Source organism: Rattus norvegicus, chromosome 15 (assembly GCF_036323735.1).
Source record: "Rattus norvegicus strain BN/NHsdMcwi chromosome 15, GRCr8, whole genome shotgun sequence".
Classification (NCBI taxonomy): domain Eukaryota; kingdom Metazoa; phylum Chordata; class Mammalia; order Rodentia; family Muridae; genus Rattus; species Rattus norvegicus.
In genome coordinates, this window is record NC_086033.1 from 85807866 (window position 1) to 85827754 (window position 19889).

Consider the following 19889-nt stretch of genomic DNA (forward strand, 5'->3'; position numbering starts at 1 on the left):
GTCTTCTTAGATTCAGGGGCAGGGTTTATATTCCATTCAAAAGGCAAAATGTAGAAGGGGAGCTTAGAATTCTCTCTACAATACACCATAAGTCAGGGAATCAGAACAGCCTAAATTAACTCCATGCAAGTTTCGACACAGTAAGCTTACCTAGATTTCTATGCAATAGGTTTTAGATAAAGAATAGTACCACTGGGATAAATCAAGAAGCCATTACCATGGTATAGGTGATGTTTGATGACAGGTTGTATGACCTAGCTTCCAAGACAGAGTCACTAGCTTTGGTCTGGGTATGAGGCATGGATTCTGTGCTTGGAGGGCACAAAGCTTGTCATCATGAATATCAGATGATGACATTTTCTCAACTTTTGAAAAGCAACTATACATGCCGAGGTTTCCTTCTTCTCCCTCTGGACAAAAGCTGAATGCAGCTGCAGCCTCCAAGGTCTGTACTCACTAACCTGTGGAGATTGCTCCTCACTAGCTTATGTAATTGAATGTGACAGGAATGCTGCTCCGGTGAGAAACTCTCTTCTTCTACTATTTTGAAAACTAAGTTTCTATTTTCTTTAGGCCTTGGGTTTCATCATAATTTAAAGAGAAGCCCCACCAACCTCATTAATTGAGATGCCCATAATCACCTTGTTGAAGAGCATTCTTGGCACCTGTGATCTACTATGTAAATTTTCATTTGCTTGTGCCATTCCTGTACTGACACACATTTTAACTAAAAGACTGCAGTAATAGAGAAGCACTGTATTAAAAACCACCAAAACCACGCCTTGCAAATAAATGATTCAATATCTCTGAAATAATAAATGACAAGCCTTTAAGTCTCCATCAGTGATGCCTAATCCCCAGTCAAACATACAACAGCTAAGGATGGGACAAGCAGCCATTCTTTTGTTGCTAAGCACAAGAGTATAAGGCTCTGATCTATAGATCAGAGAGAGACATTTTGAAGAGATAGCATTGTCCTGGGGACACAGCGACAGTGCCATTGATTCCTCCAAATGAGGGTGAGTACTAGATCAAGGTTCTTGAGTGGTCCATGGTGGAGCCTTCAAATGTCTATTCAGTTAATAATTGGACCAACTATAGCTGATTGATACCTGGGCTCTTAAAATTGAACTCACACTGCAAGAGAATAGTTTGTATTCTGCTGGAAGATCTCCACACCCTTTGGGGAACTATTCGGGTTAGTTTTTATTTTTAATTTTCACAAACTTAGAGTTGCCTGGGAAGAGGGACCTGAAGCATTCTCTCCAGCAGATTGAGAATTCTGGAGAATTAGCTTGATAGGTGATTGCTATGAGAGAGTTCATCCCTCTATGGGTAAAACCATTCTTAGTTAAGAGGGTCTAGGCTATGTAAAAAAGCTTGCCCTAGAGAGCAATGCAGTAATTAGCATTCCTCTGTGGGTTCTCTTTAGAGCTCCTGTTTTGAATGACTGCATTAACATCCCTGGATAATGGACTGTAACCTATAAAATGACATAAACCTATTCATCCTAAATTGCTTTGGCCATGGCATTTATTACAGCAACAGATAGCAGACTAGTATGGAAAGAAAACTTACTTTTGTATGTGTGTGCAGATGCTTTGAAGAGTGCTCAGTCACTTGTGTGTACGTGTGTGTAGAGGACAAAGCACAAGTTTGGATATTGTTTCCCAGGTCCCATCTACTTTATTTGTTTGTTTGTTTACTTATAACTTACTGTGGTGGTTTGAATATGCTTGGTCCAGGGAGTGGCACTATTAGGAGGTGTGGCCTAACTTGAGTAGGTCTGGCTTAATTGCAGGAAGTCTGTCACTGTGACTAGGTGGGCTTTAAGATACTTGTGCTAGCTTCCTGGAAGCAAGGCTTCCCCTGCTTGCATTTGGAACAAGATGTAGAACTCTCACTTCCTCTAGAGCCATCACTGCCTGGACCCTGCTATGTTTCCAGCCATGATGCTAATGGACTGAACCTCAAAACCCCAATTAAAGGTTGTCCTTTATAAGAGTTGTCTTGGTCATGGTATCTCTTTACAGCAATGGAAATCCCAACTTATTATGAGACATTGGCTGGGACTTTCCAAATAGTCTAGGCTGGCACCAAGGACACATCTGACTCTACCTGGTCTGAGCTGGCATTACAAGCACATATCACCACACCTAGGTTTTGTAAGTGAGTTCTGAGGGATCAAACTGAGGTCCAAATCCTCATTCGGCAAGCACTTTCTAAGTGTTCACTTTGTACAAGAATGCCCTTTCATCCTGCTTCTTACAAGACAATAATACCCTAGACAACTTTATGGTACAGGCACATTAAAATCTTTCTTAACTCTTCTCTATGTAGTAAGAATATGAATGGATCTTGCCTGTTGAGAATGGCTAGGGTCAGGATGGCTGCACACACTTTTCCAATTGTAAATTGCCTTCAAAGTTAAAAGGAAAAAGCTATAGTGTTCACGGTGCAATGCAATTTCATTTCTATTGCCTACAACAATAGAAATGTATTTGTATTATTTCCAATGTGAAACTTGTCATAAAAGTAGCCCTTTGTTTCTTTTATCTAAACAATGCAGAGTTTCTTAAAATTGTGCCTCATTATTTCTGGTCTCTAATTCTTAGGAACTCACAAAACCCTGAAAATGCCACGAAAGTAAACTGTTGACAAGACACAGCTGACCTTACTGCTCTCCAAAAAGTAAGCAAAAGCATTATCTTGACAGAATCTTAGCGGCACTTTAGAAGGTGAAGGGTCATATTGATTATTTTTGTGCAGCTTAGAAGTGTCGTAGAGACAGCTCTTCTGCTGTGGACGTTGATTAGTGATGGGTGGCACCTATGCTAGAACACTTTAGGTTTGGTGAACATGGCCAGGGTCACTGAGAAGTGAAAGTGCTTTGATGCTAACTACTGTAAAGTTGAATGTCTGATGTTCGTTTAGATATCTTATTATAGATGATTAGGAGTTTTCTAGACAGGAAAAATATGGTGTTACATATTCGTGAGAGAAGTGACTTGGGAGAGTAAAATATTAAAACAGGATTATTGCAGACGGTGAATGGCATTGCCCTCTCAGTGTGTGGCTATAGATCACCCTGCTTCTAAAATAAGTGCAAATATTAAGATTATTGATTCAATTAGAATTAAGGTTTTCTAATTTGGGCTAATGGCTGACGCTTGATTAAATAATTTATGTTGGATGTTACTAATTAATTTTGCTTTTATGATAAAATTCCTTGAAGGAGAAAACATCTATTATGATTCAAAGTTTCTGAGAGTTCAGTTCATATCTTCATTGCCCATGAAGCCCATCAGCCACAGGAGAATATCATGGAGGAACAGAAAGCAGAAAGAAGGGGGTGCTGACCAGGGGCAACCAGCAAAAGCAAGCCCTAGTGATCCATTTCATCCACCTTGACCCTACCTCCTAAAGTCTCAGGAACTTCCCCAGATAGTATGCACTAGAAACCAGACATTGACCATGTAAGCCTGTGGGGACAGTTCCTGTTCAATCCACAAGGGGCACTGAGTTTAACCTACCATCTTCACCCCAGCCAACATTGTCTTTGTTCTTCCTGTTGCCTCCCCTCTGGACATTTTGTATTATAACCACGTCACTGTTCCGGGAACACCAGGCTTACCCAGGAATTCATTACTGTGTTTTTATTCATGCTAGCAGAAACCTTTGTAAAATACCATGCTTTCATGTAGAAAAACCAGAGCTAACTACTACGTATTTCTTATTAGGAAACATCCACCCATCTCCCAGAAAGCATTTCCGGCACCTGTGTTACTGCCTTACACCTTGGAGGAACAGATTGGTATCTACTTGATTTTATTACACAGACTATAGCACAGGTCATTGTAAGTGCTGTGTGGACATATTAGGAATATTCTAGAAGTAAAATTCATAGCCCCTTTCTTCAAAAACTACTACCTGGGAATCAGCCGAAAGGAAAACAAGCAGTTTCCTATGGATTTGACCCTTTTCAAAATCCATCAACGTCATCCCAGAAGCCAAGCTCACTTCACATTTTAAGAGCCCATTGTATTTCTTCTTCAAACATATACTACATAAATTTTTAACCATTCTTCCTGCAAAAGGACAACTAAGTCCTAGAAGTAATGAATCAAGAAACTAAAATTATAGAAAAATGCCCAAATATAGCAATAACTATTGCTGACTACTTGGTGAAGCACTAACTTCTCTCTGCTTTCAAGTTAGAATCATCATGCTTTATAAACCTGGATTTTCTCTGTATCTCTTGTTTTCCTTCTTTGGAAGAGACTTTTGCAAGTTGTTTTATGGGCCAAGACTATTAAAAGTTTCTTGAGTTTAAGTTATTGTCAAAATAGTTATACATACATACACATATACACAACTACAAAATAGTTTTATAGGATATTTTTCATATACCATGTGAGAACATATATGTATGTATATATAGAGATATATACATATATATTATATATATACATATATACATATGTATATATATATAACACATAGATACATCTATCTATCACAAATATTAATGAAAAGAAAAAGGGGTCAAAGAGGGGTACCCAGAAGGATTTGGAGGGAGGAAAGTGAAGGGGAAAATAATGTAATTATATTGTGAACTCAAAAGTAAATAATAATAATTTTTAAAAGAGCATTTGACTGTCTCTCCTTGTATGTAGATCTCAGGTATTTATGCTGTCATTTGATTCAATAATGTGTTACCTCCTTCTTTAAAACAAGTGATGCTTTGCTTGCAATTTTCCATTATTTTATATAAATTCTCATTACTTTCTTAAAGGCCATGTGATTTTGATGCTGTCTAACTCTTACAGAGGTTATAAAATAGAAGATATGCCTGAATTTCCACCACACATTTCTCATATCTCACTACAGCTAACAAGTTGAAATGCGTTCAAGAATAGTTCACATCGCATTAGCCCCTCATTTTATCTTGTAACCAATTCTTCCTGAGACCCATAAACTCAAGGTTAAAGTCAATAAAACTGATTGTAAAACATTCTGGGAAAATATATATGTACACTCACCTTATAATAACCATAAAAGTGCATAGTCGCCCCCCATAAAACCTGATGCTGTAATTTGATCCCTGTAAGCTCTTGGAAAATCTCTAGTGTAAGCAACGTGGACCTGGTTTTACTCATGAGAGATTATATACTGAGTGAATGCAGCAGGAAAGAGATCACTCTACAAACATTATGTGCTTTCTTGTTCAAGGTGAATATATATGTTCTGACACTCTTACTTCGTTTCAGAAAAATCAAAGTAAATTTTGATCAGTAAGGGGTGAACTTGCTCATGAGAGTAGTTTCTAATATATGATATCAATTACTTCTCAAAAAGAATCAAGTTTTTTGTGATGGTATAGTTTCTTCTCCATAAGTGATTATTGGTACTACAAACATAAATATTATTTTAATTTATTAAGTCTCTATGTGTGTTTACGTACATGTGCATGCAAAGCATATTAGAAGACCTCCTGCAGGAACTGGGATTGTTTTAATGTTCCCCCATGAAGGATCAATGATTATGCCTTTCATTTGTTGAGAACTAGTATCTCACACTTTAGTACTGTACCTGTGACTGTATTGTACAGCTCAGCATCAGATTTGGGAGAGCAACTGAATTCAAGTAGTGTCTTCTCTATTGCCATTGTGACTTCAGGTTGTTTATTTAAACCCTTTGATATCTAGTCTCCTCATTTCTAAAACCAAGGTATTAATTTTTCTTTCTAGCTTAACAGATAATAGCAAGGAGCAAATTAATGTAAATGATTCAAAAGTTTGGTTTTTAAATGCAAAGCTTCTCCTATTCTGGACGTAAAAATAGTACTGACTCTTAAGTTTTTGACTGACAGATTACAATTTTTTTGAGACTGTAAGTCTTGGGCTTCAAAGTATAAAGTCTTCAGTTTCAGAAAAAAAATACCAATATCAAAGTGTATTCTAAGGTCTGAACTGTTTGCTATGTACCTAGACAAAAATTCTTATTGCTGTTTTAATATAACTTTTTATTTATTTTTTTTTCTTTTTTTTCAGAGCTGAGGACCGAACACAGGGCCTTACACTTTCTAGGCAAGTGCTCTACCACTGAGCTAAATCCCCAACCCCATAACTTTTCATTTAAAAACTTAACTCTAATGGATGTCAGATCTTCTGTTTTCTTCACAAGTTATATTATTACACTATGCTACTCTCCAGAAAGAAAGGCAAGAACAAATGAAATGCCTCTCTTACATTTAGGAATACTTTTGGCTGTTCTTTTAGCTTGACCATTCAAGGGGAACCCTCTTCAAAGTTCATTTTATCCACTACATTAACCATTAACCTTGTTGTGTTTCTTTTAGAACACTCTCTTCTGATATGTGAGTCATGGGCATATGGTCCCTTTATTGGAAACTAAGGAACAGATGTGTGGTTTAGTGAGTACACACAAACACGTGAAGGTCGAAGGCTGGTGGCTCACTACTTTTGCTGTGTGGTAGAAAGGATAGACATGATTCACTTGCTTGGGAAATTTATTCCTTGAAACAGCAGCATCACAAAACCTACCATTTTATTTATTTTTCTATGAAGGCTTAAAAGGATCTAACGGGTATATATATCTTTTGAGTTGTTAATAATTCTCTGGGAATCCAGATGGTGCATTTTGGAAAATGTTCTGCAAGCCAAACCAAGGAATGAACACACATCAAGATCTTTCTCACATCAAGATCTTTCTTCATTGACTATGAACGGGAATTTCTTCAATGTTTGTCTTCCTTATATGAACATTCAGCTCATATGAGAAAACTGGGGGATCACTTGCCATGTCAGGGTGCTCTACTTACTTTCTTTCCAGAAAACAACTCTTTCCCAGAGTCTCTTGAAACAGAATAAAAGAAAAATGTCCCTATGCCCAGGAGGAACACAAACTAGAATTGGTGGGTTTAAAAAACGAGCACTTAACATTGCTTGCATGTGTGTTTTTTGACAAATTAGTATTCAATATTGAATTAGGGTACCTATCCTCAGAGAAGATTTATTCTCCCACTTTCAGAAGCACTCATTGTTGATAGCTGTTCATCCATGAATAGGGCCATGTAAGAATCTCCATCTATGCTAGCATGTCAACTGGTGTAATCATTGTTCGGGTTATGTGTCATAAATTTGAGATTTCATGGGTGTGGTTTCTCTGCTTTATGTACAGAGCAAAATCCCGGTCCTCTGACCCTTACAGTTCTGTCCTATCTCTGCAATGTTTCCTGAGCCTTGGGTTTAGGGATGCTGATACAGATGTTTAAATTGGGACTGGGTAATCATTTCTGAATTTGTCCATTTATGGATTTCTGTAATGGTCTCTATTTAATGGGAAACAAAGCTTCTTCGATGGCTGCCAAGAGGCTCACTGATCTGTGGGCATAAGGAGAAGTGTGCTGAATACACGTAGAAATCATGCTGGTTTAGGAAATGGCACTAGTAGATCCTCTAGGTTCCATGGCCTCATCATCTGCAGGCAATTGGCTAGCTTTAAAGTAGTACCAGGCTTGGAATTATTCCTATGGAGCAGGCTGTAAGTCCATTTAGATGGTTATCGACTACTCCCAAGATCATTGCTACTATTGTAACTTTGGAGGATATCTTGTAAAGCTGATCATTGTTAACATTCAGAGGCATCAGAGCAGGGTAAGAACACTAATTGATTCTTTCCATGGCGACTTTCAGAGCACCTTACAGTGTTATCAGAGCTAGTCCTCAGGGAAGTGACATTAAGACCAGATCCAGGTCTCTCTCTCTCTCTCTCTCTCTCTCTCTCTCTCTCTCTCTCTCTCTCTCTCTCTTTCTCTCCTTCCCTCCCTCCCTCCCCCTCTGTGTGTGTGTGTGTGTGCACGCGTGTTATACCTCTGAAATAAGGTCTTACTTTCAGATTCTAGGAGGCAGCAGAAGTAGTCAGTCCTAGAAATGAGTACATTATTAACACAAAATGGACTCAGCTTTATATGTATAATTTGCTTATTTCTTTAATAATTAAAGGGAAGGAGACCATGATTTTGAAATGGGGGAAGCATGGAGATAATTGGAGATTACAGAGGAAGGAGAAATGATGTAAATACAGTTACAAAATTCTCAAAATTATAAATACCAATCAATAAAAGAAAAAAATTTTAAAACCATGAAATTTGGGTGATTAGGGAAGTGGGATTGAATCTGGAAGGCATTGAGGTTAACCATAATCAAAATCGGTTTGGTTTTATGAAGTTCTCAAAAAAATTAACAGTATGTATATATTTTTTTAAAAAAATCAACAAATGAAACTATATGTTCTTGAAAACTTTGAGACCTATTTCCAATAGCCTGTGTTTTATTTTTTAAGTCCAAGTCTCCTGCCCTGGCGTTTATCCCCGTGTTACAACTTTAGAGACATCAGACACCAGAGATAGGGAAGTTGAACAAAGTCGCAGCAGAAGGAAGCCATGCTCTCTCCCTCTAGTAGGAGTATGAGGCATTCATATCTACCCATGAAACCCAACGTTTTAAATACTGAAATGAGACCACTTTGTACTTAAAGGTATCTTAAGCCCTTGGACTGCTTTCTGTCAACTTCTATAACTTTCTCGTCTTCATGAGCAAGCCAAGAGAAAATGAAGTTCGCTTAGCAACCTGCCAGAGCAGTGGGAAGAGGCGAGGTTTGCTCTGTGAATTGAATTCTAAAAATTATACCCATTCAGAACACTGGAGACAGCTGTTAGAGTCTCCCATACCTTAACTTTCACAAGTGAGTGAAAACAAGCCAGCTCACTTTGCACACCACTCCACGATTTAACTTTGAGAAACCTCACGCCTTCTCTCCCAACAGACATGAAACCACTCATCACATCGAAGACCTCCAACAAACCCACCATTATTCTAATGATATTAGCAAACATTTTGTCAATTCTTCTAATGCCCCTGTCTTTGGCAGATTTTAGGTTTTTTTTTTTTTTTTTTTTTTGGACTTCTGGAACTGCTGTTCAACTTTTGACTTAATGTGTCAATATGGTTACGCTTTTCCATTTGTGGTGTCAGGATTTAGTCTTTCTAGCCTCTAAGATGGAGAATAAATGGGAGCAAAGCATAAAGGTTCTGAAAAATCTGCCTCCATTACAGCTTAGTAAAACTATAAATATGCACATTTCTACCGAATTTTGAAAATAGAATTTCCTTCTTGCTATTTATAGCTGTGTTTTTTTGCTCTTTTCTTTCCTCCCACCCTTGACATCTTGGTAATAGAAAACGTTAGCATCAAGCACATGTTCTAATGAGATACCTCCTCCTAGAAATTCTCATTTGAAATGCCAGGGTTATGATCTCATAAATCAATTTTCGTATGCAGTAAGCAGGAAGGGGGACATTCTTTGCTGCTGGTGGAGATTTCTTACTCTTGAAATTGCATTTTGCAGACGGTGCCTAAGACACACTATAGACTGCATTTATGTTGTCAGGTGATATTATAAACATACATATATATTAACTTTTTAAACATATATTTTCTTGCTCTTTTTCTCAAGAGTCATAAAGAGCTCCTGAGTAAATGCTCAATTCCCAAGACTCAGATTGGTTTGCAGAAAATGAATCAGACAGATGCCAGTGGCTACCCAATTTCCATGGATGGAGTTTTCTGATGCACCCTCTTTCTTGATCTATGGAGAGACTGCTAGAAAATTTCAACTTATTTCCCTCTACATTTAGGCATTCCTTTTGATTTCTCTGTTTTTCAAGATTGAAACAATCATTTTTGGTGGCCTTAGATTATGAGTCAAAATAATAAGTTTACAGCGTGCTTTAAGTTCTAACTTCTATTTCCCCACAGAAAATTATGGGCTTGAATTTCCTCTATTTAATCAAAAGCAGTTAACACTATCATTCTAATTCAAAGCTTCATACAAGTACCAGTAGGTGTATACAAAGAGTGTGGAGTAGTTTCTAGTGAGTCAAAAAGAACACAAATCATAAGGATTTTTGCTGATACCCTGGTGTGTTACTGACTCTGTACACACTTGCTGATTGTGTACCTGTCCTGGTGTGTTACTGACTTGGTATACACTCACTGATTGTGTCCCTGCAGTGTATCCTAACTCTGTAGAGGTGACCCTCATATGGAGAAAAACATCCCTCTGCCCCTCAAAGACTCCTTTCAAATCCATTAACAGATATCACATACTGACAACATGGGGCCAGGGGTGGGTGGGCAGTGGGCGGAAGACCTAAGAACAATTTAAGGTGAGAGCAGAAGAGAATGTTTCATTTCGCAGGAAATCAGGTTGTGTATCCTTAAATTAATTTTTAGTGAGCACTTAGATTTGTTAAAATAAATTAAAATGCAATTTGAGGTATGAAGCCAGATTGTTGACCAAAACTGATTGGGTTAGCTTTGTGGACACAAGACTGGATTAAGGAAAGAGATAAAACTGAGATTTTAGCACCTGTGTAACATTCAGTGCACTTCAGGGCATCTACTGAGGAATGTGGCAATGCACAGATTCACACAGGCATGTTACATGCACGTGCCCTATGAATGTTCCAGAATGACCTTCCTCCTTGATTGGCATACGCCTTTAACCTCACTGCTTACGGTAGACCATTGCATAAACCTGGATTCCCTCTTTCCTAGCTTTGTGGCTAACATTCTTCCCTTTTGTTTTTCTATTTTTTTTCTGTGATATTCATTTTTGTGTCTTGGGGTCTTTAAATTTAATTGTGCATATTTAACATGTATTATATGATGTTTTAATATTCATGTACAGATGTATATTGTGAAAAGATCACTAGTAAACAAATTAGTTTTCTAGAATCTATCTTTTGAGGAGGCATGATAATAATATGTAATTCTACTATCTTAGCACAATTTTACATACATGTTTCCCTCCCTCCACTCCTCCCAGTCTTCTCCCACCTCTCATGTGGATCCAATTCCTTCTGGTCACAATGAGATAATAATAAAATGAAACAAAATATAATAAGACAAAACAAAAAAAAGAACAAATAGGAATAGAATAAAACAAATAGAAAAGCCTAAGAAAAGAACAAGGAACAGGTCGAGGCACAGAAATATACTTGTGCACACACTGAGGAATCCTATAAAAACAAAACCAGAAACCATAAGGACCTTCAGGGGAAATAAATAAATGAATACATACATACATACATACATACATACATACATACATACATACATACATACATATAAAAATAAGTTCTGACATGATGTTATGAGACAAGGAACCTCCAAAGACATGTTGAGTCCATTTTCTGTAGGCCATCTAGTGCTGGCCCTGCAACCTACAGCTAAGAGTAGTTTGTTTCCTCAGTAAGACTGACTCCCTTGGAGAAAGCAAAATTTTCATTTGCAAGTGGTTATCAATTGGCAATGGCTTCTGGGTTGAGAATGGGGAAATATATCCTCTTTTCCTTTCAACTGTTAGGACCCGGTCTTGTGCAGGCCCTGTGCAAACTGCCTATTTCTATTTCTGAGTTCATGTGTGTGTTCATGTATGAGTTCATGTATGTGTTCATGTATGAGTTCATGTATGAGTTCATGCAAGGCCTCGTTTCCTTGTTTTCCACACCCCCTGACTCTTATACCTTTTTTGTCTTCCCTTCAGCAGGGTTCCCTGAGCTTAGAAAGGGAGGGATACGGTGAAGGCATCTGTTTAGGTCTGAGTGTTCCAAGGTCACACACTCTGCATGATGTCCTGCCGTGGGTCTCTGTTTTCGTTCACATCTACTGCAGGAGGAAGCTTCTCTGACGATGGCTGAGCGGGGAAGGCATTAATCCCTGAGGATAGATAGCACAGTGTTATTCAGAGTCATTTATCGCTGTGTTCCTTTAGTAAAACTGTATTAATTAGATTTCCCCTAGTCTTCTGGACTACCTAGTCTCATGTTCAAGTCATCCAAGCAGTTTCAGTTCTAGGTTTCGTCTTATGGAGTTGGCTTTAAATCATATGGGATAGTGGTTACTCCTACAAGCTTTGTACCACCATTGCACCTGAGTATCTTGCAGTCAGGTGACCATTATAGATGGAAGTGAATGCTGTTTCACTTTTGGTAGTATGTAAGCTACCTTCTTATAGCAAGAACACTATCCCCCAGGGATAAAGGCTCTTGGTAGGTACCAGCTCATCTTCTTTGTGCTCAATGAGTTGGCTCAGTGCTGTCTTCAGCAGTAGTGCCTTGTGGTCAGCTTCTGTAGAACAAATTATGTGTCCATTTTTGGAGAGCAAAACTATGGCCTTGACAACAGCCTGGGTTGTTTGGGGATTCCCGCAAAACCCCTTGGACCAACACATCAATGAGATGTATCCCATTTCCAGTACTGGAAACTTCATTTGATGGCAAGAGATGACATGAAAATTTTGTTGGCTTTAGTTCTGCTGTTCATTAAACCTCCATGATAATTCATTTCATATAATAAAACTTCTTGGTGTTATTTTTATCAATTTATCTTTACTTTTTCCTACAGACATATCTGTGCCCCATGTGGATGCCTGACACCTGTGTAAACTAGAAAAGGATATTTGATTCCTGTAACTGGAGTTATGGTCAATTGGAAGTCACTATGTGAATACTGGGAACCAAACCGAAGTCTTCTGCAAGGACTACAAGTGCTCTTAACAGCTAAGGCATCTCTCTGACCCCTCCTGGAGGTTTTTTTTTTATACAGTTCCATAATGAAGACAATGCCATCTGTTTAATAAGGTCCCTTATATTCTAGGTTTAGAAAAGTATATAAGGAAATATCTGATACACACTCAACAATGGCTTTATTATCTCTATAAATTACTATGCAGTGTTCTCTAACAACTTTGCCATTTCTCAGCAGTTCACAGTCCTAGCTTCCAGAGTAGCTCCTGTGTTCAGGCTGCTCTATTGAATTCTATTGTACTTATATAAACCAATTCTGCATTCAGTTGAAAGTTTATGCTTAGAATTTAGGTACAACACAAAGATCAATATCATATTTTATTTAGTATTTCACCATTTAAAGCAAGTTGTGTGTGTTCTGCTATGCACCCATATCACCAGTAATCCTTTCATGCTTGTTTTAGTTGAGATTGCTTGTGGAATTTCAAATGCATTGACCGGAAAAGCAAAAAAAAAAAAATCTTTCCTTTTAAAAAGGTTTGTAATTGATTTATTTCTTCCATTTGGAACTTGCAAAACAGTTCACGATTGTGTGAAATAAGAGTTATATTAAAATTAGAGGCCATTTTGAAGAAGGGCTAACTTCTTATTTCTCAGACAAAGTTCTGTTTCCTTTGATCCCATTTGTATTAACTTCGATCAAGTGGCCCAAGATATGGCTTTCATTCTTTCCTTTTCTCTCCACTTTTTCAATGTACGTTTTATTTTTTCTAGTTACTAGTCATGCTGTTTAGTTTGGTTTGCTCACGGTTAGCAATGGCATCTTTATTTGTGAGGAGCGTGTGGTGTTTCTGTGACACATGTTCCGTTGTGTCTAAGTATACTAACACACTACTTCCTTCCTTTTTAGTTATCTTGATCATTTATCTCGTTGGTGAAAGTTGGGTCTTTAATAATTTAATTCATTAATATTTTTCTAGTTACTCTAGACAAGGCTACATAGCAGGATTCTTACCCAAACCCACAAAATACTATAAAAATCACTGAAGATCTAATCGTTAAGAACTCCCATTAAGCCATTTTGCAAGTACTTAAAACTATCTCCAGTGTTTTAAAAGTAAGAATGAAGACACTTAAAATGAAAATGCACTGATAAACTAGAAGCCTATATAGCAGGCATTACTACAGCAAAGACTAATTCTATAATAACAAAAGGTATGTGGGAGCAAAGCAAATGCTGATTGATTTAGATTTATTTAAATGCACCGAGCAGACACAATGGCACACATCTGTAATCTCAACACTCGGGAGAAAGAGCAAAGAGGGTCAAGGGCTTAAGGCCAGTCTGAGCCTGGGCTACACAGTGAGCCCTTGTCTCAAATATTAAAAACAGATATACATGTAACAAAACCAGAACTATTATAAAAGAAATGGCATTTCTATAAGCCAGTGAGTTCAATAGAGTTCTCTCAATATATAAAGATCATGAAGCAAAAAATATTCTTCCAAATTGCTTTAAATTCTAAAAGAACTGCAATAATTTCCAAAAGAAAAAATAAAAATAAATGTATTTTTCTTCAGGGGGAAAGATGCCTGTAGATATGTAAAAGTTAATAATAAATTGTAAATTTTTTTAAAAAAGTAACTACAGAATTGTTTCTTACAAAGCAGAAGACAAAAGAGGAAAATAAAGATAATTTAAATATTCAAGAACCATCAAAACACATAAAATATAGAAAACTCAAGCAGCAAACTGTTCACTTATTGATTTCATACTTTTAGGAGGAAAAAGGGAAATGAATGAAATGTCTTCATTCTGAACTAGATAATCCTCAGCGATGATGTCATAGCCTCTTCTGAGGGGATCTGATTGTCCACACAGGAGGCTGTCTGTGTTCTGCATGGCCTTCCTCAGGCATGGGTAATTAACTGGGCTGGAGGTCAGCTTGCAGCTTAGGAACGTGCTTAGGTTAAACAGTGACAAGTGAAAAACAGTGGGAAAAGATGAACAGGATTATTATTATATACGATATTACATTATTACACTCTATTCTTGAACAATGTATCTTTATTCAAATACACTTTGGTATATCAAATTAAAAAAAAAAGACTGGCAGGAAAGAGAAACTCTGCTTTGGTACTTAAGTCTCCTCAAAAGAAACAGTCTTCCAACATCCTAGCTACTAATTGACAGGGTTCCCAAGTTGGGTAAGAAAGAGAAGCCAACATGTCTGACTGTTGGGAGAAGGGGAGAGAGAAATATGAAACAGTTTCATGGCGCTGACTTCATCAGAACTCAACTTAGCCTGGTGGCTGTTTGTTCTCCACATCAGGATTCTGTGTCATTCCCATTATTAGCAGTAGACTGTGAGGGGCCAGTGTCCTTTTGTACCCAGTAGCGACTCTGCATGCTTCTCACTCAGAGACTACAGAGAAAACTAAAGATGCCACGTTATCAAAGCATCTCAGTGTGTCCTGTTAAAAAGATGGACTCTGACCGCAAGGTTTCCTGATCATTAAGAAGAAAAGGCCTTCTTACGGTTGTTAGAGTCTTGGACAAATAGTGACGTTACACATTTCTGCCTTATGAGCCACTGAAAAGCTTTGCAGAAGATTAGCAGAGAGCGCACCGAGCTAGTTCCCCGTACCAGCTTTTTTCCTTCTTGTATTCTTTGCACGTTTGTTTGCAAAGATGCTAGTAATACAGAAGGAGTGAAATTAATATTTAATTACAAGAGGAGTAAATGCGCAGAAATAATAAAGCTGGATTTAAGGCGGGCAATGGAAACCATGTGCCGCCTGGCGCTATACGCTGCTAACAGGAAGCTGAAAAAGTCTGTTTATTCTTTCAGTCAAACCCAAATAAACCCAGCTTTTTACAGTGATTGTTGTCGGAGCTGGAGAGACTGTTCACTGCTTAAGAGTACTTGCTCTCACAAAAGATCCAGATCAGGTTTTCCCCACCCAAATGGTGGCTCATACCCATTCGTAACTCCAATTTCGTGGGATGAGATGCATTCCTCTAGCCTTCTCTGGCACCGAGAATGTGTATGGTGCCCAGACATACATTTTGTTGGCAAAACAAAACAGTAAAACCATAAAAATTAGTGTGTCTTGCCTGATATGAACTTTATATTTAAGAGAATGGATTTTTCTCCTCAAAACTTGGCAACTTCTTTTGGCAACTGTGCTTTCTTCCCTAAATGTCTGAGGAATACTGTGGAAATAACCAACCTTACCTATCGGGATACATAGCACATTATCAATGAACAACAGATGGAGAGCACCTTGCTTTAAAAATCACGAACGCTTTTTATTCTTCAGTTTACCATGCTGTGCAAATGGCATAGGGGCAAAGAGTTCCCCCAGAAACAATTCTCACAGGGCCCAAAAAAAATGGAATACTTTTTAACATTTCAGAAAGGCCACTCGTGTTAACATGATTTCAATTTCTCAAGTTGAAATTGAGAGTTAGTATTGTATCAGCTCCCTTCACTTACAGAGGTAGATTGAGCAGGTAAGGAAGCTAAATAACCCAGGAAACAGAAGTGATGGCTTGGACTTTCCTTCCCCTCAATTTATCTCAGCTTGTCTACGTTCAGGTCTCACCTGCTCTAAGAACCTTCTGGAACTTCATTGGGCTATACCTATTAGCAGCTAGGAGCTTCGTTTTTGGTTTTTAGATCAGCTACCAAGCACCAAATGGTCATTATAAATAAACCGGCCTTGGGGCCCACTTCTATACCCACGTTCTTGCAAGAGACCTTTCCTGTATTCTCAGCCATGGCTCTATGTCTTTATGTCCCAACCTCAGAGGCATTCCTGCTCTCTATGTTGACCTACTAATAAGCATCTGCCCCATGCTAATCACACCCAGAATGTGCCAGCCATATTTCTTCTTCAAGTTACAGTTTTAAGCTAAGCATGATTAGCGTCCCTGACCGAGAAACGTTCCAGACAATCCCACCATGAAGTGGTTTCCCATAGCAGTGTGTGCAGGCTCTCCTAACTAAATCCCTAAGCTTCCTTCACCCATGAACAACATCTCTGTGTAAATAAACCCCGTGCTTCCCTTGTCTGCTGCAGTCAGTGTTTCTTCACTCTTCCATGCCCCCTCAGGGCTTGCGTGTGCACTCCAAGATGGGAATCCATGGTGTCCGGTCACATAACCTACTCTGGAACAAATGCTAAGCTTAACAGAGTTGGAACAATGTAATAAAGTATTGTTTGGAATACTTGCCTAGGGATGAAGCAGAAAAACAGACCCACATTCCTGACCACGTAGTTACTAGGAGGATCAGGCAAGCGCCAAAGTCAAGTAATTGGAGCTGGTGACACCCAAGTCATGTTATGAGAAGTAAATAAGAGAATATGCTACGGAAGTAATAAAGTGATAAGTGATCGGTCAACCACCATTTGTCCAATGAGTCTCCTGGAAAGAAAGGGGGAGGAGAGGGAGAGAGGGAGGGAAGAAAGGAAGGAAGGAAGGAAGGAAGGAAGGAAGGAAGGAAGGAAGAAAGAAAGAAAGAAGTTCAGAAAAACAATTTATAGAAAAGATTTCTGCCCATAAGGGAAGAAATCTCTTTCTATAGTATCTTGTAATGTGAGAGCAAATCACTGAGCTGTTAAAAGTCTAAAATGAAGAAGCCCCAGGAGTGTCCTCAGGACCATCAGAGAGAAAATGAGTCAGCAGCTCTCCCGACGGGCCAGCAGACCTCTGTCAAAGCCAACGCATGATCAGAAGCAATGTCAGAAGGATGTGGGGTTTGGCTCCAACTAACAAATATTTGTGTGTGTGTGTGTGTGTGTGTGTGTGTGTGTGTGTGTGTGTGTCTGTGTTTGTGTGTGTGTGTGTACAAAGTGATTATCTTTTACTCATTAATGTATACCTTTAAAATCATCCCATAAAAGTTCTAGGAAGAAGATGGGCCATCACCATTTCATTTCCACGTGACGGTATTCCCAAAGGTGCTGTGGGAGAGGAAATATGCAGTAAGAGTAATTTTCTAAACAATGCTCTGAGGACGCACAAGGACATCCATGCTTAGTTAAAGTGTGCCGTGACTCACAATGTAAAGCGGAAATCTTGACCTACATTTTCAAGATGGTTTAAGAGGAAAAGAGCTATAGCCTTACTGTGAAAAAGAAAACACGTTGAAATTTCCTTCTGTCCTTTGTCTGTGAAAACAACTGAATTTGAAAGTAGAGATACATTTTGCAAATATGCCTTATGATGTTCATTCATTTCTCCATTGATGGATACCTAACCTAAGCTGATGCCATAACTTGGCCACTGGAATTAAAAGGGGGAAGTGATATTAGCAGGAGAATGAGCTGAACTGGGACCCATCGCTTTCAGTAAATTAAGGAAAGCTAAAAAAGACAAATATCTCATGTTTTCACACACATGTGCAGGTGTGCACACGAGAGAGAGAGACAGAGAGAGAGAGAGAGAGAGAGAGTGAGAGAGAGAGAGGGGAGGAGAGGGGAGGGGAGGGGAGAGGAGGGAAAGGAAAGGAAGGGAAGGGAAGGAGAGAAACTGTTTTAAACTTAAGAATTCATCTTTCTTTTGTAGATGCTGAAAGCATATGAGGGAGTAGCCACAACTTGTTTGAAAAGTAAATGTGTTATGTAAATCATTGATTCATGTTACAGCTAGAAAGTTTTTGTATATTCTCATGCTTATTTCATTCACCTGTTGCTGTAAAATTATAAAAAGTTTTCCTTTACCCTTTCTAGATCCGGTACCACAGTGCCCCAAGATATCTGGTAGGTATCTTGCCAGAAACACACATCACAACTTCACGGCATCCCAGTGTCTGTGCCACCATACACTCACTTAAACATAAATCATGACCTGAAAGAACACACAGAACAATAACCTCTGATCCAATCGATAATATATAATTGCCCACCTAAACATACAAAGCCCTACACATCCATCCCTTAAGAACATTCATAACAACCTATAAAGATACAGTGTGGAATCTTAACATCGCCTCCATGTTCTCTCTACTGCTTCTCTTCTAGTCTCCTCCAGTCTTTGTCCTTTCCATTCCAGTCTCCTCCTCTTCCCTCAAACTTTTCTCCTGTCCATTCTTCCTTCTTGTCCAATGACAGGCTTCATTCTATCTTGTACCCGCCTCTCCTGTATGACATCATCTCACATTCACCTTTTTTCCCTCATCCTTTGGAACAAACTTGATTTCAGACCAGAGTCCCTTTTAGACGAATAGGGTTGGTTAATGCACACCCAGCTTAAATGTCAGGAGACACTTCCTACTCAACCTGGAATAACTTGAAGCCAAGGTAGTTGTCAGTATTGGAAGAAAAGTGTCTACTTCATTCAATCTTCAAATATTAGTATCTCATTTTGAATAATTAACTGTATTTTATTGAAAAGAGAAGGATGCTTTCAGCTGAGGAAATTTCACTCCCAATGGCACAGAGACTCCAGTGATCATTGAAGTCAGGATTCTGAATGAGGCTGGTAGTTTCCAGAGTCTCCCAGTAAGAAAATGATACCCAGGAATGATTCTATCCAAATGCCTAGCACTCCATAGCCCCATCTAGGGAACATATGGGAAGCCACAATGGCCAGTTTGAGCCAAAATAGAGCCATTTGTACCCCTGACTGCACATAGCACTTGACAGAATTATGCATAATTTGAGCGAGCCTGCTGTACCTTCCTGTGAAGTCAAATGGAATTCAAGGCATCACTTTATACTGAATTGTCTCTTGCCATAACCCACACATTCGAAAAAAAATCATGTATATTGTGAAGGTCCCACATTTCTAGCATAAAGTATCTCCATTCGGATCTGGAAAAATGACACTACTAATACTTTCAAAGTTTTCCTTTCTTCTCTTTCTGTCTTTCTTTGTTTCTTCCGTTGTTTCTTCCTTCTTTTCTCGCTCCTGTTTCTCTTCCACCTTTTTCTTGTTCTTTTCTGTCATTGCCGTAAAAGAGGAAAGTTTTGAGCTAAAGATATTGTGCACTGCTTCATCTCGACAGTCATCTTCACACCTTTTTGATTGGCTATGAGCATGGGATCCTCATTTTTGTCCTCCTTTGGTGGCCCCAGAGTCCCAGACAACAACAAAAAGCATGCATTTGCTTATTGATAATACCCAAGGCCTCGGTGTTCAGTAACATTTTAAAATTTATTTCCCTTATTTTTGAGAATATTATAATAAAATCACATCATTTCCCCTTCCCTTTTCTCCCTCCAAACCCTCCCATAAACTTCTCCTGGTCTTTTAAACTCATG

At 38.5% G+C, this 19889-nt stretch overlaps 1 long non-coding RNA gene across 9 annotated transcripts in view; it reads right to left on the reverse strand.

Moving 5' to 3' along the window:
- The window catches only part of LOC102556284 (uncharacterized), a 114552-nt gene that overhangs the window by 44097 nt on the left and 50566 nt on the right, over window positions 1-19889 (reverse strand). For all 9 annotated transcript variants that reach the window (XR_010057999.1, XR_005494224.2, XR_005494220.2 and 6 more), the window contains one exon: window positions 11616-11808. This is a non-coding gene — a long non-coding RNA (uncharacterized LOC102556284). The remainder of the gene's footprint in view (window positions 1-11615; window positions 11809-19889) is intronic.